This window comes from Hemicordylus capensis, chromosome 5 (assembly GCF_027244095.1).
Source record: "Hemicordylus capensis ecotype Gifberg chromosome 5, rHemCap1.1.pri, whole genome shotgun sequence".
In the NCBI taxonomy this organism is placed as follows: domain Eukaryota; kingdom Metazoa; phylum Chordata; class Lepidosauria; order Squamata; family Cordylidae; genus Hemicordylus; species Hemicordylus capensis.
Window position 1 is genome coordinate 164134063 of NC_069661.1, and position 23288 is coordinate 164157350.

General features: G+C 43.3%; 1 protein-coding gene across 8 annotated transcripts in view; it reads left to right on the forward strand.

The window, feature by feature from the left end:
* Window positions 1-23288, forward strand: part of GRM8 (glutamate metabotropic receptor 8) — a 791912-nt gene that overhangs the window by 140884 nt on the left and 627740 nt on the right. The window contains exon 1 of one of the 8 annotated variants that reach the window (XM_053256774.1): window positions 22454-22541. The exons of the other annotated variants lie outside the window; for them this stretch is intronic. The gene's annotated coding sequence lies outside the window, so the exon portion shown is untranslated. Of the gene's footprint in view, window positions 1-22453; window positions 22542-23288 lie in introns of those variants that run through there. 8 annotated transcript variants of the gene reach the window in all.

Here is a 23288-nt window from a genome sequence, read left to right on the forward strand (position 1 = left end):
TGTGACTGCTTTTGGTTCAGTGCTATAGGAATGAAGTCGGGGCATAGCTAGGGAAGAGCGGGCTCGTGTTTGCACCTCTCCCTGGTGGCCCCTTGGAGTGAGGGAGATAATGAAGATAAAAATAGGGTGGGGGCCCTCAGGAGCTGGGGCCCCGGGTTCTTTGAACCCATCTGCTCAAATATAGCTACACCCCTGAATGGTGTCATAAACAGAAAGCTCCAGTGTGTCTTAGTCACACTCTGACTGAACAAGAGAGGGCCAGTGCCTTGCAGATGGGACTGTTGGCTGTGTCAATGAGAAGTTGCAACAGCTTCTCTAAGTTTATTTTGTAGTTTGCTGGAAGTTATTTCCAGCCTTCCACCTTGGTTGAAGAGGCAGTAATATGTGTTGATTGTTGCTGTGCCTGAAGGAACAAAGCAAGGAGAGAGTTGTGCCAAGTCCCCAGCAGTGCACCTAGGTAATTTTGAAGCCCAGACCCAAAGGGATTTGGAGCCCCCCTCTGAGGGCTTGGAGGGGGGCAAGTTACATATTTCTTTGGTACCTTTTAACCATCCACCGCTGCGCGGTGGGGATGGGGGCAATCACTTGAGGGGAGACCAAGGTGGGAGAGGCAGTGGCAGCAAGAGCTCATTTCCTGAGCCTCCCTGTCTCCCAAATGACAGATTGATCCATTTTTGGCCCATTTGGGGTCTCTATACATGCATGCGCATGCACAGAGAGCCCCTAAATGGGCCAAAAAGGGACCAATGTGTCATTTGGGAGGCAGGTGGGCTCAGGGAAGGAGCTCTAGTCACCGCCTTGGACTCCACCTCCCCTGCCTTGGTCTCCACCCTCCCCAACCTTGGTCTCCCCTCAAGTGGTCGCCCCGGTGTCCCCACCGTTCAGCAGCGGATGTTTAAAGGTTAAAAAGAGAGAGAGATATTTAACTGGTGCATCAGGCACAGGGCAGCGGCGGGGTGAGCCCGAGACAGCGGCAGGGGTTGCCTCACCGGAGACAGTAGGCCTCAAAACTAATCCCCCAAGTCTGTGGCTAAATCCGTCTCTGCATGTCCTAGTTGTGTTTTTTTGGAATGTAGATGCCCTTTCCCCTGTCCCATAGTTCTTAGAGGGAGTTGTTGCTTTCTGTGAGACAAAGTAGATGGGATGAATTTGAGGATGGTGTTCTGGGGAAGCCTGGTCTCTGTTGTCAGAGATTCACAAAGATGTACTATGATGCACTCAACCCCTGCAATGCATTTGCCTTCCCTTTGTCCCAGCTTAATTGGGGAGACTTTTGGCAAACATATATCTTTTCACTTTGGCAAACATGTTTTGTTCCTTTCCAAGAAGAACAAAACATTTGGCTGTGGAGCTCAGATTTACATCTCATTGCAAATGCATTTGTGCCATGAGGCACTTGCTACTGTTTCCTGATTTATTTTTTTATAAACTTCCCAAAGAGAAGAGACATCTCTTGTTGAATTGCTTTTGACTTACTCCTGCTTCAGTGGAAGAACTTAGAGAAAATGCCCTTAGAGATTAAACTTCTGAGAGTACAACAGTAAAGGATAACACACCTGCAGCTTGTAGTGAATCAGCGGTTTCATGAGCAGATGGAAGCTCCAGTCATATGTACTGACTGTTGCAAAAGACTTGAAGAAGGGCAAAAAATAAAATCAGGTGCTTCTGCATAGCTTTAATTGTCCATGTCAGGCAAGGCTTTTAAAAACAGAAAAGAAAAAATGGCCAGGAATGTAATGATTTGTTTAGCAGTATGTAGCATCATATATCTTTGCAATGTACAGTAGGGGCTAAGACCTGGGGCATAGAAAACTACCGTTCAAGTGCACTCTGCTAGTCAGGGGTGTAGTGAAGCGGGGACGCTCAGGGACAGAGCACTGGTACTTCTCGGCTGCTCTGGCTATTGGGGTGGGCATAGCCATGGGGGCTGGCTGTCATGGAGAGTGTCTGCACTTCTGAATTTGCAACTACATCACTGCTGCTGGTTAAGAAGAAGCCTACAAGGCCTCTCCTGTCTCCAGAAATCCATCTCTGAAACTGGTTGGTTTGCAAGAGAAGAGCAGCAGGGAGGGCAGAGTGCGGTGCTTGGTGTTTGCTTTTTCAGAGCTTTCTTTGAGAAAATTTGGCAAGACGTGATTTTTTTCCTCCCCTCTGCAAATTTCCCCAGAAAGCTCTGAAAAACCAAATGCATTAAGAGGCGAGCTTGTGGGAGCTTGTCCATCAGTAGCCTGGAGCATCCTAAAGTGCTATATACATGCTAAGTATTATCTTTATTACCTATACATTTCAGAGTTGCCTTGAAAAATGTGTTTCCTCCTGCTCTGTAGAGGATATGTATTAACACAATCGTTCAATATAAATATGTCTCTTCAGGGCACATTATTGATTAAAGCATATGTTCCTGTTGTAAGACAGCAAGTTTGGGATGCTGTGTTAGGAAAGCAACGACTCTATTGATCCAGCTTCATTGCAGGTCCTGACTGAGGAACCTGCATTTAAAAAAATCCAGGGTAATGATTGGCAGTGAACAACAATAGACTTGCTTTAGTGCAGCTACATGATAACACTTTGAGGTATTTGTTTTGAGGAGAGGAGGAGGAAGAGAACTGGGGGGGGGGGGAAGGAACATTTTAAATTGTATACAGGCAGTAATCATATTATGGAGTATTATCTATCTGCTCTGATTCAGAACCTAGCAGCTCCTGCAGAATCCTAAGAATCCCACTGTTCACTTAAAAAACAAAATCAAGTTCTAGTCTTCATGAAAGAAGAGAATTCTCAAACCCATGAATACACACACACATTATAATACGGTCTGTATATCTTAACCACATGTGTGGGACAAATGATGTGGTTCCTTTATTTGTGAGCATGGCTCTTTCTGGATTCTGGCCAGGTGTTTGCCTGGGAAGCATGTTATTTGCCTTGCCCGTATGGTCCAGTCATGAAGACATTGCCTATTGAAATGCGTTTCTAAGGTTGTGAACTATGTTCTCAAGAAAAAACTCAAAGAGGTAAAAAGAAAGGAATGGAGTCTCTTGTGTTTATGATGTACAGCTGGGCTAGAAGATTCTGACCACTGGCATCCTGGCAGAACTCTGACAGTTCCTGCTTCCCAGACACCACTAGGCGGCAGCTGATTTTCCTTTGATACTAACCCTCAAATAGCTAGATAGTTTTACATACCCTTTGCCACATTTCCAACAGTTCAAGCTGTGATATTTCAAAGTTCACTACAATTCTCTGTTGTTCTGCTCTCCATTGGTCTCTCTCTCTCTCTCTCTCTCTCTCTCTCTCCCCCATGCCTTCCTAATTGCCCTGTGCATCTCATCCAGTCTTTCCTTCTGCTCTTTAAATCCCTGTACAAATAGTCCATGTCTTCCCAAACCCCCGCATTTGCAGAGTAGAGTACATACAGATTATTCAAATTAGATAAACTACTTAAACTGCTTAATGTATTTACATTGCAATATAAAGATGGGGCGATACAGAATCTTAGAGCCCTTCCCAACCTGTTGTCAAAACCAGTCCCATTGAATGAGGTTTTTTAAAATTGGATTCCTGTCATTGGTGGGAAACGTTGGCCACAGTGATGAAATAACTTTCTTTGAAATGATCCTGTAGAAGCAAAAGGTCCTGATCTTGAAAGGAAGTGGTTTCAAGATTACACTCTTGTGCTACTTATATTTTATTCTAGTTGCTGGAGTTAGCTATCAAACATCAGGAGAATAATAAGTTTGGATTCCCCACAGTTTGTATGAGGGTAATACTACAATTTTACAATTCTTCAGAGACAATTTTAATAGTCAGTAGGAAAAAGGGATATAATTGCTATATTCTGACTTTTTCAGAAGTATGCATTTGACTTTGTTTTGCCTGATGCCTTCTCAGTCTGAAATAACCTATATAAAATGAATAAATGCAGTATGTGCAGTCAAGGCTGGTTATTACACGGAAGGTTTTGACACATTTTACTTATTCTTTGGTTCATTCCTATCATAGATACAAACAAGTAGAGAAATGAAATGTGGAAATCGAAGCTATTAAGTGTTTGATGCGGTCTGAGAAGATTCTCAAGTGGCTTTCATTTCCTGAGAATGTGTGAGAGTGTGTTTAGAAGTTAAAACTAAAAGCATGGCACAGCGTACTTAGCTAGTGTCTGTGTTACTATGGTAAAGATGAGAAGGATGCTTTTTTGACTGATTCTTGGAACCTGATCCAAATTGTTCTAGGCTGCTTAAACATTGAGAGCTGAGTGGGGACACATGGAGCCATCTTGAAAAGCAATGGGTACGCAATTGGCTCCAGGTTACAAGAGGCCCTTGGCAAACTGCTCTCTGTGGGCCCCTCCTTCCTGGGTCGGCCCAGGGGAGTTGCTCCACCACTGCCATATAAAGGTTACGGAAACAGAGATTATTTTAGAGAGCAGCAGTGAGTTGTTTTGAGGGCATGGGACCCTCAGCAGATGTCTATCAATGCTGACCTCTGATGTAGGGTGACCAAGCTGAACAGTCCCTTGTTTTATTAGTTGTCCAGGTTCTGGATGGAGAGCCATGCCACACTGGGCCCTTTTCATGTAGCAAGTGACAGAGAATTTGCTAAGGGCAGTGTACACACAATGTCTGCCCCATTACTATGGCAATTGGTCCAGAGCTTTCCTTGTTGGCCGTGGGACAGCTGCTCATCATTGCCATTCCTTTCTGGGAAGCTCTGTGTGCCTGTTTTTTGGGATGCAGAATTTGAAATGGCAATGGAGGCAAAGAGGAATTGGTTGTGTCAAGTGAAGTTCTGGGTAAGCAGATGCAGCCAATGGGGCAGAGTGTGGTGGGAGGAAGATTAATGGGACTGGCATGCCAACTGTCACTCACCTTTAGCAGCAGTTGCTGCAGCTTTTGGGGACTGTTGCCATTCAGCTCGCCTGGGTCAGCCACATCTCCCATGCCTGCGGTTGGAGTGGAGCTGGTGAACAAAGGTGGGGAGCAGATGGGCAGCCCTGGTGAATGGTTACCTCTCTCCAAGGCAGTGGTGGAATGACATGACTCTCATCTCTTTTATAGTCAGGTGAGTCCCCTTCCTTTTCCCAAGGTAAGTGGGGAGGGAGGAGGATGCACATAAGGCAGTGTGTGAATATGAGAAAAGGCCCCTGTGTGTCTGTCTGTTGTAAAAGTGAATTAAGGCTACAATCCTATACACACTTGAGGCTAAGCCTAATTGGACCCAATGGGACTTAACTCTGAAATAACATGCTTAGATTTGTGCTTAATAGTGATGAACAGGAGCTTGCAGTTGTATTTGAGTTTTCTTCTATGGATCCACAGGCTGCCTTTGAAACTTGTCTTGATGGTTTCCCACTTAAGATATGAGTTGGTGTTTTCTAAAATGTCGAGAATGACCAGAGGAGAGCTGGTCTTGTGGCTGCAAGCATGACTTGTCCCCTTAGCTAGGCAGGGTCTGCCCTGGGTGCATATGAATGGGAGACTAGAAGCGTGAGCACTGTAACATATTCCCCGCAGTGGATGGAGCCCCTCTGGGAAGAGCAGAAAGTTTCAAGTTCCCTCCCTGGCTTCTTCAAGATAGGACAAGATTTTTTTATAGGACAAGATCTTTTTTTAATTGAACCAACAAACTACCAAAGCATACAATACATTGCCAAAGCACAATTATATACAAAGTAGTTGTTTGTACATCATATATCTACAAAGATTTACACACAAGGATTTGGAGACCCACAGGGTTATAAAGTATATGCAGGCAGTACTGTAACTCGGGGATGGGGGATTACAAGGCACATCAGGTAATCGGGGGGGGGGGGTTACGTACAACGTCCATTTCCATAATTTGTCCCATTGCTTTTTAGAAGAGATACACTTGTCTTTTTGCACACAACCATACAAACTTTTCCAGAAGAGATAGCTGCAGTGAGTGACACACAGGGACACCTCAATGGCATAGTTTGTGATGATGTCATCCACACTGATTCAAGATGTTGGACGCATAAACTTTTGAGGCTCAAGTGGGCTAACTTGTGAACTGCTTAACCAATTTGAACCAAGTTTGCTGCAGCTGTAGGGACACATAGGGACACCTCAATGGTGTAGTTTGTGATGATGTCATATTCTCCAATCCAAGATGGCAGACGCATAAATGTTTGAGGTGTAAGTGGGCCAACTTGTGGACTAACTGATTTGAACCAAATTAGGTACAGTTGTAGTGAGTGACACACAGGGGCACCCCAGTGATATAGTTTTTGATGATGTCATCCACCCTGATTCAAGATGGCAGAACCATAAATGTGCTACAGTTGAGGGACAAATAGGGACACCTCAGTGGTAAAGATTGTGATGATGTCATCCACCCAAATTCAAGATGGTTGACATGTAAACTTTTGAGGGACAAGTGCACTAACCTGTGGACAGTCTAACTGATGTGAACCAAATTTGGAACAGTTGTAGTGAGTGGCACACAGGGACACCTCAGTGGTGCAGTTTGTAATGATGACATCCACCCCTATCAAAGATGGCGGAAACATGAACATTTGAGGTGCAAGAGTTCTAACTTGTGGACCTCAATTTGAACCAAATTTAGTCTAGATGTAGAGATAGTGAAAGGAAAGTAGGCTGATTAATTCTTACTAGAACAACTTGTTTTAAGATACTATTGTGTCCATTCAATATCAGCAGTTAATATTTATATCAAAACAATGGCAAGAGTTGCTGCCCTAGTCTAGGACAATTTTCATCTTATATATCCTGAAACATGATTTGTTGGTTAGTCAACTTTTTCATCTTAAAAGAAACTGTAACTCTGATAAATAGGTGACAAGCTATATCCTGTAAGACTCATTGTAAATCCAGGGAGGCAACATTGCATGTCTAAAAATACAATGAAGAAAGAATTGTCTTGTTATGCAGAGGCCCATATTTTTGCCTTAAGTAAAACAACCAATTTCGAAGATGTGTTGATTCATTTGGATTTAGTTAATTGTAGAATTACAGATGGTCAAATTTTACGTGGACATTTTAAATGCCATAATTGTGCTTGTTGTCCATAAGCAGCATTTCAAACCACAACATTTATAAATCCTCTTGATGGCAAGAAACATCTTTTAAAGTGTTCTGCTGATAAGCAAATGTAATGTTTTATCGGGGCAAAACACAGCATTCACTTAAGATTCACATTTCCAGAACACAAAATTAGAAATCTAGTTTTAGAAGCCAAACTGGGCCAATATTTTATGAAGAGTAAATGTTTAGATAGTGATTTTAGATTTCTAGCACTGAAACAAGAATAGTTGTATTCATAGAACAGAACAGACCCGGATAACTTCTTATTGAATTTTGAAATGGTTTAATGTGTAAAAGCAAAACAAAGCCCTGATGTATAGCTACAGGATTTCAAGGGACATGATTTTAATACTTTCTTGTTTGGAACTATTTTGGGTGGTATTCTTTACAGGATTGTGTCATCAAAGGAGAGCTGTTTTTCCCTTGCTGATTGACTCTGGCTTCCATTACTATGGACGCTTTTGGGAAAAGGTTAAAAAGTTGTTAAAAATCTCCCACGCCCATTTCTTTTGTGGGTTGGGTGGTAGGTAGCACCCTTTATGACCCACCCCTAACCCACTTTGGTGTCCGTAGGAGCTACCCAAGGGGAGCAATGGAGTGTTTCAAGTCCCCCCACTGTTTTTTCTGGCTGAAACTCTCAAAAAGTTTTGAGGTTTGTTCTGTTGAAACAATTGGGGTTTTGGTGGGGTTTTTTGAGGTTTGTTCTGTTGAAACAACATCCAACAAAATGTTCTAGCCATCTGCATTTTGTTTCAACCTTGAAACAAAATGCAAAATCCGTTTCATGCACATCCCTAATGTCAGTGACTATTTATAATCAAATAGTAGGGGTGTGCATGAAACACATTTTGCATTCCATTCTGAGCTCAAAATGGAGCGCAAAATGCTTGAAACATTCTGTTGGAACAACTGGACAAACCAGTTTTTCCAGTGGAATGACTCCATTCTGTCAGAACACTCCAGCCCCATTCTGAGTACCATTTTGGATTCCAAAATGGCGCTCAGAATGGGTTCAGAATGTTCTGCCTCGTATGTGTATATGTATGTCTACACATACATATAAGAGTCTGTTTATATGTACATATACAAAGTTTTCTTCTGTCCTTCCATTTTTAGTAGATATGCCACCTCAATTTACTTTGTTTTTGAACATTATCAGAATTTGTCATTATTGTATCATGTGTCACTAAGTTCCACAGATCAGTTGGCAAAATAAATGGTAGTGGCAATGCAGAAATTCCTTTTCTGTTTGCAGACATGCTATTCATGTTACCACTGTCCAGGTTTTAAGAAGATTCCCCTTAAGTGCTTGAGAGGAATCAAAGACTTGACCCAGCTGTCTGCAATTCCTACAGTTAAATGTGGAAGAAAAACCTGTTGCAGTTATTGGTGACCACTTTGGGCCAAAGAGAGGAATGTTATACTATTTAGTAGGGATGTGCAGTTGTGTTGGTCTGACAGGTATGTTGAACCTGATATACCCTCTGTTGGGCATTAGCAGAATGAGTCACCTCTCAACAGGAGGGACTCCTGACAGTTGGAACTCAGACAAAATTCCCTCTTGTCATTGCAGAACTCTGACAGAATTCTAACATGCCTGTTGGGCCTCCCCCTCTCCACACCAGCCACTGCCCTAGCTAACAAAAATGCTTGGCATTCATTGCAGCAGAGCTTGAGACTTGAGAGTGGGAGAAAGCCCCCTTTCCTTTAAACCTCAAGTTGTGCTGAGGCAAGCTCTTTTGCTCCAGAAGCAGCGGGGAGAAGGCAATTCCCCCAGTCAGAGGTAGGACGTGGCTTTGCCCCCCAGTTTCCAGCATGCATCCCCTCAAAACTGCCTCAGAGACAAATTCTCTCTGACTCAGTGGGGTTTGTGTGTTGATGGGAGGCATCCTGGGAATTGGGTGGATGGGGAGTGAGGCAACTCTCCATAAAGGACTCACAGAGGTAGAGGGTCCTTCTTGGGAGTTTCCTTGCTCCTCAGTTTCCAGCACGCAGCCCCATCAGCACGGAGCTGAGCCAGAGAAAGGTTATCTCTGATTTGGCAGCAGAACTGGTGGGTTGGAAAGCAGGGCAACCAACCATGGGGGACCCTCTGATTCTGTTAGTCCCCTTCAGAGTGTTACCCCTCCTCCATCGATTTATAGCACACAAATCTTGAAAACCACCCTCAGAGCTGTCAGAGAGAAATTCTCTCTGACTCAGCAAGGAGGAGGGGTGGGCCTTAAGGGGATGGGGGTGCGAGGCAAGGCCCCTTGGGGAATCTCATTCTGATCCTGTGGGTGCCTTGTGTTGGGTTGCCTTGCCCCCTTCATTCCCAGTTTATAACATACAGTCCTTCAAAACAACCACAGAGTGTTAGAAAAAAATATCAGGAATTCTGACCCAATTTGACCAACCAAGAATGGGCAGGGTGTGTGTGTGTGTGTGTGTGTGTGTGTGTGTGTGTGTGTGTGTGTGTTTGTATGTATGTGTATGAGCACCAACAATTTATTTGTCAGATGCAATTGTATTAGATCAGATTAAACATTTTCCACCATGCGCAGGCGTAGTATTTAGGCTCTACTGCCTACTGAGGGTCTTTCACAATAACATTTTGGGGCTATTTTGGAATGTACCCCTACAGGCCACTGTGTGCATGTAAGAGCATGTCTCCCAGTGGATTTTCAATCTTCCATATACATACAACATCTACCTAAAATATGGCACTGAAATATTTTTCGCTAAGCCCCTGCACTAGTACATGTACTTTAATTCAAGCACTACCATCACACAATTGATAAAGATGGAACTGTCTCGGAATACATCTTCTGTCCATAGCCAGCCCACTCCAGTAGTTCTTCTTGCATCTCATCTTCCCATGTCCTATTATATGGCAGCGGGGGGAGGAACCTCCATTCTCTGCATAGATGGACCATGTTGTGAGGTTCTATGCATTCATTGTTTTCTCACTTCATAGGAGAGAATCATTATAATTATACTTGCACTAGTATTTTTAAGCCCGTTAAAATAAGGGCGCTAGTTGGGTTCATGAAACCGGGGGGGGGGGGCGGAGGGAGGCAGCGGCGGCCCTCAAGCGGCTGCGAAGAAGCCCCTTGAGGGCTGCCCCCGGAGGAGGAGGAGTGAGGAGGAGGAGCGGGGCAGGCGTGCGCAAGGCCACTTCCCTGGGGACGGCGGCGATGGCCAGGCGCCCAGAGCAGCAGCAGCAACCACGGCTCGCCCTGCTGAGCTGCTGCCTGCGTCTCCCTCCCTGGGCTGGGCGTGAGGAAGAGCTGCAGCTGCTGCTGCTGCTGCCAGGGGCGGGCGGATGGAGGTCTTCTCCGGGAGCCGCCAGTCCCCGCTTCTGCCTGCCGGCACTCGGCAGGCTGCCGGCGGCTCTTCCTGGGGGGGACGCCGCCGCTGTCCTGGGATACACCTGAGGGCCGGCTGCTGCCGAGCAGGAGGAGGAGGAGGCGGCGGCTCCGTGCAAGACCCCCCCCCGCCCGTCTGGCTGCCGCTGCCACTCCCCTGGAGCCGCCCCCGCCAACATGGCTTTGCAGCCTCCAACCAGCCGGACCGCCCAAGGGACAGTCGCTGCCCCTGTTCTTTAAGGCGGGTGGGCCAGACCCACCGCCGCCGCCTCTCCTATCCCTGCGGCTGGGCTGGACCCGCCACCACTGCCTCTGCCCTCCCAGTGGCCGCCTCTGGCCTTTCCACGGCCGGGCGAACAACCGGCCAACATGGCTGCCTGGTGCCGGCGGCCGTATCTTCCTCGGACATTCTGGGCATGCGCTCTGCGCATGCCCAGAACGGCCGAGGAAGACACGGGCGCAGAGACGCGCGCACACACACAGGCTCTTTATTATAGAGGATGGAGGAGAGCTGGTCTTGTAGTAGCAAGCATGACTTGTCCCCTTAGCTAAGCAGGGTCTGCCCTGGTTGCATTTGAATGGGAAACTTAATGTGTGAGCACTGGAGGATATTCCCCATAGGGGATGGAGCTGCTCTGGTAAGAGCATCTAGGTTCCAAGTTCCTTCCCTGGCATCTCCAAGATAGGGCTGAGAGAGATTCCTGGCTGCAACTTTGGAGAAGCCACTGCCAATCTGTGTGGACAATACTGAGTGATGGACCAATGGTCTGATTTAGTATATGGCAGCTCCCTATGTTCCTAAAGTCATAACTTGTTATATGGGTCCCTCATTCAGGCACTGACGTGGTCCATACTGAAGCTAAGAAATCATAATACTTACTGGGTCAGTGAATTAATGCATAAATGGAGTGGAGAATAGCAGGGAATAAACAGGTGTGCCATCAACACTTCAATAAACCTTGCTAGGAAGGTTTTCTTTTTCTCTCATTATTTGGCAGTAGGGAGGAGGTGATATAGGAAGTGTTGTGAGGTGAAGCAGATATGCACAATGCATCCACTCAGTGCTTGAAGCCAGCAAATAAATTAGAAATTAATAATGGACTCCTGAGGAGTTGAATAAAAGTAATATGTAGATCTTCTCCTGAATAATTTGTCTCAGGAACCTAGTCAAAATACGTTTCTCAGAAAGGCGGCAAATCTTATAATGCAGGGGTGGGCAACCGGAGGCCTTCAGCTGGACTACAGCTCCCATTACTGTCAGCTGCAATTTATTGATGGGATGATGGGAGTTGTAGTCCAACAAGAGTTGGAGTCTCAGGTTGACCACCCCTGATATAATTACCTCAGTATTTAGGCTTAATTAGACACAAGGGGATAGTTTAAATGTCCACAAATAACAGTGACATTAATCTCTTGAGATAATCCTTGGCAGGCAGTCTGGTGAATTGAATGAGGCTCTCATAACAAAGGTTTTTATGCTCCTGCACTGCACACTGCGTTCATCTGTTAGCTTGAACACTAAGATGTATGTTTAAAACCAGCCAGCCTTTTTGTTAGCTTCCGACTGTTGTGACATCTGTGCATATAAAGCTTGCATTTCCATCTTCCCTTAGCAATTTAGCGTTAATCGTTGCTTCAGTGTACTGCAGGAAAATTAAGTCCCTTTAAAGGCTAGGTATTATTTTTTTTAAATGTGAAAAGCCTTGAATCAGCAGTCAGATGGATTTGTAACATCTTGGAGCAATGCATGTAAAAACGGAAATGGTGTCAGTTAGTATTCAGGTTTTATGTGGGGCTGGATTTCATCTAGAGGAGGGGAAGTGAAATTTACCACAGCCAAATGGGTATCATTAAGTGATTCAGTGCTCTGATTAAGTGGCAAGTCTGGAATTCTTATCCTACACATATATTTTGTACTATTGTGATCCAGTGCATATAATGGCACCTACCATTGTGCTCTGTATTGAGATCTACTGTGTGCCAAGTGGATATGCTCCCTTTCATTGAGAAGGCTGAGGAGTATGGGCAAGACATTGTCTTTGCATGTGTTCATTTTTACTGAGCGTAATGGTAGAAAAATCCAGCAAAAGAACCTGGAGATACTATATCTGTCCAAAGCAAAATCTTCAGCAGGAGGCAGAAGTATGTAAGCAGCTCTATGGTAAGAGATGGCTCTGTTCCTCATTCCTAACTTTTTTAAAATGCAAAAGGAGGAGATTGTTCACAACACAATTGGCCAGCTTGCATCCTTTAAGTTTTAGGTTGTGCTGTCGAGTTGGTGTCAATTCCTGGCGACCACAGAGCCATGTGGTTTTCTTGGCAAAATACAGGAGGGGCTTACCATTACCTTTCCCCGTGCAGTATGAGATGTTGCCTTTCAGCACCTTCCTATATCGCTGCTGCCCGATATAGGTGATTCCCATATTCTGGGAAACACACTAGTGGGGATTCAAACCAACAGTCTCCTGCTCTCTAGGCAGGTTGCTTCTCTGCTGCACCATTAAGTGGCTTAGCTTGCATCCTAGACACTTTAAATAATATCTTTTGCACAATTCATTACTATTATGTTGTGAAGTGAATGTGGCTTACAATCACACATGGACATAACTTTATTATCTGTCTAAAACAAGTCTATGTGTAGTTGCATTACCCTTCAGGTTTCCATGCCTACTAACCATCAATTGATCTTAAGCTATTTGAATCAATAGAGCAAGGGTGTCCAGCTGTAGTTCTCCAGCTATTGTTAGCCTGTCATTCTGATTATCCCTGGTTACTGGCCACTGTGCTTGGGTATGATGGGAGTTGTAGGTCAACAACAGCTGGAGGACTGCAGTTTGAATCCCCTATAGAGTTTAAACAAGCTGCACACTTTGGATTCTGTATCAATGGTCTGAATACGATATTCCAGCTATGCTTCTAGCATTGGTTTGTAAGAGCTTTTATTCAGGTCCCAGTCTGAATCTAGACCATGCTGGGGGACCATGTTGGGACCATGCCTTATCCCTACCCATTCCTGATTCAGATTCTGCCTCCTCCTGGTGTCTCCTATTATTTCAAGAGGGAAGCTTCCATTGTCTATGGAAACTTCTCTCTTGGTGTAATAGGATCCATAATGGGGCCAGGTCTGGATCAGGATTGTGGCAGGGCGAAAGATATGGTCCAGTTGTGGTTTCCTGGCATGATCTGATCCAGATAGGGGCCTAGCATGGCTGTTGCTTAAAAAACCAAACACACTGGGCCTAATGACATAATTAATGGCACATCTAGTTTGGCTCCGAGTATTCAAATCAAATGTTTCATTGCATTATGTCTTACATTTTTTCTGGTCCCACAGAAAATGGGTGTAGAGATTGAGCTGGTATGCAAACTGGAAATGTCAAATTGTGCTCTGAACATGCACACCAAATTTCATTCCAATGAGACCACTTGTAGCTAGAGTTGTATTACAAACATACAGATGGAATGTAAAATAGGCAAGTTACACTGAAGATTTCACTTTGTTCAGGCAGTACAGTTGGGTGTGTTTCAAGATCCTGAAATTTACACATTGCTTAGACTTGGAATGTTGCTGAGCAAAAGTGAGTGGCATAATGAACTCTGAATTCCCCCACAATAAGTAGAAAAGGAATTTTAATGGTTTAAGAACTCCCCCAAGGCTGTCTGATCATCCTTGGTCTCCTTTTGATCTACTGATTGGAAGAGCTCTGAAACTATAAAGGAAGAGTCAGAAAGCCCTTCGCAAACTCAACTTTCCACCCTGTTTTCTTCGCTCGTCCTATGAATATCATTCATTTGATCTTCAGTTCCTTCATCTTTTTGATGCAGAAGATGGACCTTACTTGAGTTTAAAATATTTAGATAGAAGTTGCTTACAGATGGTGGATAATTTAATGTGCTACTGTTTAATGTAGTTGGGGTGGTTTTTTGTTTTGGTTTTTTTGGGAGGCAAAAAGCTGGATTTAAAGTGATGGAAGGACTTGAGAAGAGCTCCCTTGCTGAGAAAAGGCAACTGTTAAACATTTATCAGTAGGCTTTCTTGCAGAGGGAAATTCTGCTGACAGCTCAAGCTGTCCTTAGGTGCATTCTCATCTTCACAGACTTCCAAACCAGAGCATAGTGTGACAAAATTAGCCTCGGATGCAAAACAGATGCAGGATACTTAAGTAGCTTTTTAATGCCTTTTGTGCTAAAGTGAGGTGTTGGTAGGTAGCACATGGAACTAGACAGATTTTCCATTTTGTTATGTTGATCTCACATCTTCCAAATTCCAATATAAACTTATATTCCTTTGCAACGTTTGTTGTGTGGAACTAAAAATGAGGACTTAAAATGAGTCCCTGCTGTGCCTTCATCCCACTAGAAAAGCACTGGATTTCTAGTCCCTCACAGTGCAAAAGGGCCTTTTGGTTATACCATGTTGGCACAGCAGGTGATGCAAACTAGCATACTCCGCTGGGGACCAACTACTTAGTAGATTAGAGAAGTGCCTGTTCATTAGCACTTGGAACTGATTGGAGTAAAACACACCTGCTGCTAAGCATCTTAGAGAGACCTGTGCTTTCAGAAGTTGAGAGTTACTGCAATGTTGTCATCCCCTATACGTCCAAAAACTCCAACTGATGTTATAGTGCCAAAATCTGTACACAGTTCCCTAATTAAGAAATTTGTAGGTTCAGTCAAATGTCTGGAAACATTCTGAAATAGACCTGCCTCAAGATATCCTGTACTTGTATAGTCCAAGCAACTGGTGACCATACCAGTACATCTCCACAAGCTGCTGCGTTCTACTAATGTTGTCAGGGCTTAATTTGAACAAGGACACAAGCATGACAACTATTTTCAGTGCCAGGTCTTGTCATTGGAAAAGATTTGTGCCTCTTCCCAGAGTGCCACCTTCTTCCTAGTGAATAACCACAGTCACATTAGAAGAATGGCTTTCCAGATAAGAGTGGCTTCCAGGTAGGCTTATATCCCAGCACCTCCCCCTTTTTTCTCCCCTATAATTAACTGCAAAGTGATACTAAGGAAGCTTTATTTCCTTGGTTTTTTAAAAAGGCTACCTTCCCAGTATATTCCAACCTGCTTCTAAATTAACTCCATGACCATGGTATATGAAGGTACTATGGGAGCTGAAGCAGCTAGGTAGATGACTAGAGCACAAGTGGAGAAGGACTCGACTCGAATCTGACAGGTTACAGCATATGGCACAATTGAAGACCTATGCTCTGGCAATACGTCCTGCAAAGAAGCAATTCTTTTCTACACATATTGTGTTTGCAGGTTCACATCCAGTGGAATTGGTGAGGGTGATGAGGGCCCTTCCACTCCAGCTTTGGAACCATCAGTTAGCTGCTGTGAAGCTTTTAATGAGTTTTTGTGTGGACAAAACCTCTTGTATTTGAGCTGACCTGGATTCCATTGTTGCTGCAGAGTCTTTAGCAGGGGTATCCAATAACTCGTCTTGTGTGGTTATATTGGATCAGTTTCAGTTTGTGACTCCTGAGGATATGAACAAGCTGCTTTGATCCTACCATCTGTTCTCTTGACCCTTGTCCGACATGACTTACATTATCAAGCAGAGAGATTGTTGGAGAGGGCCTGGTTGACATTATAAATGCTTCACTTAGGGAAGGTAGGATGCTGGTTATTACCTATAAAGCCCTTAATGGCTTTGGTCTATGGTATTTAAGAGAAAACCTTTGTGTTCTCTCTACTCATTAAGATCTTCAGGGCAGGTTCGTCTGAGGGTGTCAGTAGCTCCTCTGGTGATGTATCAAAGGCATGCCTTCTCTGTGATTGCCCCAGGACTGTGGAATGCTGAAAGTGGCCTACAACATCAGAGAGGGTTGTGAGAGGGATATAAAGCTATAATCTTATGGAATCTAATAACCTGTACAGAAAATGTGTTGACCAGTCAGGTGTCTGAGGATAACAAATAAACTCTTCAGCATTGATTTATTCCCTGATCCCTCATTGGAAATGGATTTAGTGAGTGCTAAAAGAATGGTTTGCCGTGATTGGAGGACATTGAACTTCAAAATAAGATGGCTTGTCTGCCTGTTTTTTATAGATTGCTAAAGGCAAGGGTGGGCTTTTTACTCTCATTGTATCTGTCCTCCATCACTTCCCCCAAGCTCCGCTGGGCTTTCTCGAGAGCCCAATTTAATGCTTTTCTGTCAGCCCTGCTTATTGGAAGGTTTCATCAGGTGCCTTTGGATGCCCGACTTGAATCCTTGGGATTCTGGTGAAACTGAAACTGTAAATCATGTTTTGTTGAATTGTAGGTTTTATCGGGATGTCAGGTGGCAGTTAATTTAACCTTTACTGACCAGTGTTCTGGGACAGTCTGAAGACTGGTTAGTTAAGTTTTTACTTTCTGATAATGACATAGGTACCTCATATACAGTAGCAAAATTTTGTTGCATAGCGACTAGAGTGTGAAGCTTCCAGATTGATGCAAAAGATGGATGAGAAACATGCAGAAATGTTAAAATTATTTTTTTAATGCACTCTAATAGCCTGGTGTTTTGAAGTCCCATGGGCCTTATTGTGAGTGCCATCCATCTCAGCTGTTAACACTAAAGAGATGTTCCATTTTGTTCCACAATTTTCACTCTGGATCAGTTTCAGGATTAAATTATGTGCAAATATGGGAGAAGCTACACTTTCCCTTCTATATGGCTATTAAACACATAGAAGCCAATTTTTTCATGGCATTAATCTCTTGTTATGTTTGCATATCTCCACCTTACTCTCCCTTTGTTTTCTCCTCCATTTCAGTACAGCTCTTAAGGGTCGTATTTGACAAACATTCTTTGCATGATAGTGAAAGCATAGTGTTTGTCTCAAATGCATGCTTTTAAAAAAACCTGATCAAAATAGGATAAAGGTTCAACATGAATTTGGCTTCAGAAAAGATTTTGAGATTCCTGCTCATGAGTGACAAGTTATGAAGAGCCCTGAGAACAGATTCAAGACACTCTTTATAGCAGCACTCTGGGCCTTCTGTTTCTGTTCTTGATTCACATAAGAGTGTAATGGAATATCAGTTGACGTTTCAAGAACTGTTGACACCTTTGAGTTGAAAGATGCAGCTTTTAATATGTGGGGTTGGGGGTGGTTGCTGGTTACTTCATAATCTTTATTGCTTTTACTTTATTTATTTTTACATGACTTTCTTCCATCAGAGAACTCGAGGTGACATGCCTAGGTTGAATTGCTTAGCTTCAGCAAACTGGCTGTTATATGCCCTCAGACCATGCCCTAGGTCAGGCCAGGCCTGCTCAGCTTCGGCCCCACTGTAGATGTTGACCTACAGCTCCCATAATCCTTAGCTATTGGCCACTGTGGCTGGGGATTATGGGAATTGTAGTCCAAAATTGAGCAGGCCTGCCCTAGGCCAAGACTGCACAACTTCAGGCTTCCAGATGGTTTTGGACTACAACTCACATCATCTTCAGCTACTGTGGTCAAAGGGACTATGAGAGTCATAGTCCATAATCCCTAATTATTGGCCACTGTGGCTGAGAATGATGGGAGCTGATGGCCCCTGCAGGAAGGTGGTACTACAACTTCTGTTATACCCAGTCACAGTGGCCAAAGACCATGGTGGCTGGGGATAGGGATGATGGGAATTGTAGTCCTGCATCATCTGGGGACCCAAGGCTTGGAACTCCTGCCTGGCAGTGACTGATATGACTGATATATTATGGCAGTATCTCAATCTGAACAGGACAGTTCAATTGGATGCTGCACAAGTGAAATACCTATTTAATGAGATGAGATATTGGCTGCTTTTGAACTGGTGCTGTGGTTACTGTTGCCTGCACCTGCAGCTGTGAAAAAACTGCTTCAGAAATGCACCTTGTAATGTTCACAAATAGAATTGTCAAGAACGCTCAATATTGTGAGCAATGGGTAATACAAAAGACAAAGACCAGGAAGATACATTATGTCAATCAATTCATTGCCTTTAGCTTTGGCATGCATTTTCATGGCTAGATATATTGCTGCTGGCATCTCTTAAGCTTGCCTGGGACAAACAACATCAGATGCTGAGTCACTGTGCATTCTCTTGTTTATGAAGCTGCAGTTTTGAAGTTGTGAAATGGCCAGTGCTGAAGAGCAAGTGATATCTTGGTCTGTGGTTCTCATGTCTTGCAACATCATATTTATAAGGGCCTGGGACAATACAGCTCAGGTATTTGTACACGGTTCAGTGGAATGAACCGCTAAAATAATTCTCTATAAACAACTTGTCAGATCTTTGTGGTCTTTCAGCCTCTACATGATTATAGCAATAGCAATAGCAATAGCACTTACATTTATATACCGCTTTATAGCCGGAGCTCTCTAAGCAGTTTACAATGATTTTAGCATATTGCCCCCAACATTCTGGGTACTCATTTTACCGACCTCGGAAGGATGGAAGGCTGAGTCAACCTTGAGCCCCTGGTCAGGATCGAACTTGTAACCTTCTGGTTACAGGACGGCAGTTTTACCACTGCGCCACCAGGGGCTCTTATGTAGTGCCTCAGAGTCAAAGTTTGGTTCCCATTTTTAAAAATATCTATGTACTGCTTTTCATCAAAAAGGCTTTCAAAGCAGTTTACATAGAAAAAAGAATAGTAAGATGATGATAGTTCCCTTTCCCCAAAGGGCTCATCATCTAAAAAGAAGCAAAGGATAGACATAATCAGCAGCAACAGGGGCAGTTGAATACTGTGCTGGGGTTGAACAGGGACAGTTGTTCTTCTCCTGCTAAAGATAAGAGAGATACCACTTTAAAAGACTCTTCCTTGTCCAGCAGGCAGGGAGTTTCTGATTGTTGACATGTTTCTGATTGTTTCTCGATGGTATTTTTTTTTTATCACAAGGAATCATATTTCTTTGAGATTGGGCCCTGACACCAGATATGGTAGTGATACATTTTTATTTGATATGGTACAGTTTAATTTGCTTTTTCTTTGAGATGAGCTGTGGTCATTTTACTGAAAGTGGCAAACTTGAAAACAGGTGCATTGTCTCCATTTTTCCTCTTTGTGTTCCAGATATAAACACAGTGATAGTGTGATATGTGGCATTGCTTTTAGTCAACTCATATGATCATTGACCTAGGCTTGACTTGTCCGTAGACTATTTTGTAAGACAGTGAGATGATAAACATCAGTTGCTACTAAGTCACTATCCAAGGACAATTTTGCAAGAATTTTAGTGTACCTCAAATCCAATTGTGATTTTTTAAAATTTAATTGTTAAGGCTGAACATTGATTCCTCTCTTTACATTTTCCCTCCCATCACAACAAAGAAACTGAGGGAGAGGTTACTGATTTTTCTACTTTTAACAGGACTTGTTGAATATGCTGGTAGCCCTTTCTGCTGCCTGTTTGTGCTCAGTGTAAGATGAATAGTGTTAATGACATCTCTGCACAGTTGATGCCATGAGGCTAAATGTGTTGATATACTTTGACTCAGTCTTGGGTCAGAAGTTTGATGAAGTTTATTTCAAAGGGCAAAGCTTCAAGCCTGTGTGGCTTTCCAATATGTGTTAAGCAACATATGCTAACCAGTAGCATCAGTCAGATCAGTCCATTTCAGTTTTGCTAGGCTTCCAGTTTGATTTTCTATGCTGTAGATGACACATACGGGTGAAAAAATAAGTCTTTAGAGACTTCTAAAAAGTGGTCAGAGATGGGGAAGCCCTTATTTCAGCAGGGAGATAGACAAACAAAGAAAGAAAGATGTGTTATGGATTTTACTGTTTAACTGATTTTAAGTTTTAAATGTGATTTTAATGGAGTTTTATTGTATTTTAACTTTTGTAAACTGCATTGGGATGCCTTATGATGGGTGGTATAGTAATGGAACAAAGAATGAATGAATGCTTAGAAAGCAAGCACATCAGAATGAATACTGATGAGGGGTATTGCACAGAGTCCCATACAACTCACTCTCCTCCTTACTAGTGTGAATTCCCTTCTCCTATCTGGCAAGTACACCTGCATTTCTACCAAAAGGCCTGCTTATGGTTCCTGGTAGCACAGATTCTCAGATGTTTTTGACTACATTACTGCCAGTTGCAATGCTTTGTGGCTGGGGATTATGGGAGTTGTAGCCAACAACAGCTGGGAATCCCTGTCACAGGAACACAGCTGTTCCTCCATTGTCCTTGGAGGAAAAGAAAGGAAAGGTTTGGCTTTTGCAAAATGTTTCACTGGTATCTTGAAGCTGCAGAGAGATGATGCTAGCGCTTTCTGCAAAAGCCCAATTCACAGGAGAAAAGCTCCACCTCTGTTCTCCTACAGAGATCAGGAAGGAAAGGAGAGGTAGGTTTCCCCCTGTGAGTTAGACTTTTGCAGCTTCACTGATGCTTCTTGCAGAAGCCTAATGGGAAAAGAGAATGCTATGTCCTGGTCCCCTGTTCCTCCAGCAGGAAAGGGGAGAGAATCTCTCTCTTTCTTTACCTACTAGGTTTTTGCAGGAGGAGGCAGCATTTTCTGCAAAAGCCTAACTGTGGCAGTGAAACTGCCTTTCCTTTCCTTTACAGGAAACATTTATATACTAAGTAAAATTTTAATGTTTACCGAATATTGAATCTGGCAATCCTGCTATCAAGGGACATAGTGGAAATGCCATGGTTACAATTGTGGAGAATTTCACCGCTGACACACTGCCGTTCCAAAGAGCTAATCTGAAACATTTCTATGAAGTATTAATACAGCACAGCTCACTAAAGCTTGTGATCATGACACAAGTTATATGAAAGCAGAAAAAAGCCTGTTCTGATTCTTGTGTATCTATGGAGTGCAGCACATAGCCTCCTTGCACTTACCCAGTTCTATATGGTGAAGGCAAAGTACATTGGCAATTTACAGATATTACTAATACCTGGAAAATGGCAACTGTAGCTCTTCTCCAGCAAGTGTTCAGTACTAAGGCCCTGAGGATCCATTTCATTCCTGTGAAGTTCTCATATTCACAGAGCACTTGCTCTTGTACAAGAGAAGGTGATAAATATCTGGCAACAGCAGTTCTATTAATAATTGGTGATAAATCCATAGCAAGCAAGACAAAAATTCAGTTTCACAATAACATTCCTGCAAGCCCATAATTTGCTGTAAATCTCAAGGCCTTCTAACAGAAATTTGGAGCCTGAAATATTGAAATAAGCAACAAACATTACTTTACATCAGAACAAGGCAACCAGGAAGGGAGGCAGCTTGTCTTATTGAGGTGGCGAAAAGAGACTGCAGAGAAGCTGAATGACTGGTCTTAACTGGGAAAGGTCATCCTGCTTCAACCAGTTTCTTCAGGAAAGGCATCTGAAGAAATCCTGTCAAATCTCTTGACACTTAAGAAAAGCCCTGCTAGATCAGGCCCAAGGCCCATCTAGTCCAGCATCCTGTTTCTCACAGTGGCCCACCAGATGCCGCTGGAAGCCACAGGCAGGAGTTGGGGGCATGCCCTCCCTCCTGCTGTTACTCCCCTGCAACTGGTACTCAGAGGCATCCTGCCTTTGAGGCTAGAGGTGATAATTGAGGCTGGTACTCCTGCCTTTTAGGCTGGAGGTGATACTTCTGAAGGTGTCAAGAGATTTGCTTATTAGTTTATATTTATTAAAAAAAAATCTTGTGTACCGCCTCCTCCAAAGACTCTAGGCAGTGAACAATAACAATATTTTTAAAAAATTAAAGGGTAAAAGCCTGGCAAAAAAGATAGGTCTTAAGAAGGGCCTTAAAAGCCACTAAGAAGGAGGCTGAACAAATTTGGGAGGGAAGGGTATTCCAAAGAAGAGGGGCAGCCACAGAGAAGGCCCTCCTACGGGCCCAGGCACCATACACTACACTAGGGCCTGGGACACTAAGGAGGACCAACTGAGAGGACCTCACAGACAGGATACAACCGGCCAAGAGAGGCAATCCTGGAGATATACAGGTGCTAAACCCATAAGTAGATGAGAACCAGCACTTTAAATTGGATCAGGAAGTGAACAAGCAACCAATGCAGTAACCATAAAGGAGGCGTAACACTATCAAATCTGCAGCCATACATATTGCCTCTTCCAAAGACTCTAGGCGGTGAACAATAACAATTTTTTTTAAATTAAAAGGCAAAAGCCTGGCAAAAAAGGTAGGTCTTTTAAATAGTTATGGCACTATTTGGAAGATTCTTGGACAAATTGACAGTGTCATATTGTCTGCCTCCATGTAGTGAACACCGTGCAAAGGGAATAAGCATCAAAACTAAAATAGTGGATTGAGTATGTTGTTTTGTAATGTCCTGATTTTATTGAAAGAATATTTTTAAACATGGTGATTGCAAATTAGGCATACCTAATTAACTTTGGAATAAAAAACATTATCCTGCATTTAAGAGTGTGTTTGTGTGTGGGGTGGGGGTGGGAGAAAGAAAGGATTACAGAAGGTATTTGAATTAAAGGTGTTAGTACTGAGGAAGACATTGCTGAGCTTTGTTGCTTATACCTGTGTTTGTGGAAAGCATCCAGATTGGAAAAATAAGTAAAACAAAATGCCTGGAATAATGATGTTTGACATGCAGTCTGGGGAATGCTGATTCTCCTTATGTTGATGATGTTGGTATTAGGTTGTATGACTATTCTCTAAAAATGTGTACTTCTAATGAAAAGCATTGGGTGTTGTCTGTTGTCACACTAGGAGAAGACTCTTCAGCGGAGAAAGATATGGGAAGCCCAGTCCTATGTACATGCATAAGTCCCACTGAGTTTGATAGCTCTTCCAAGTACATGCCTATAGCTTGGATCCAGAAACTTGCTTACTTAGTGAAATTGAGCAAACCATCCAATTTATATGGATGGTTTGCTCCATATGAGAGCCAGTGTGGTGTAGTGGTTAGAGT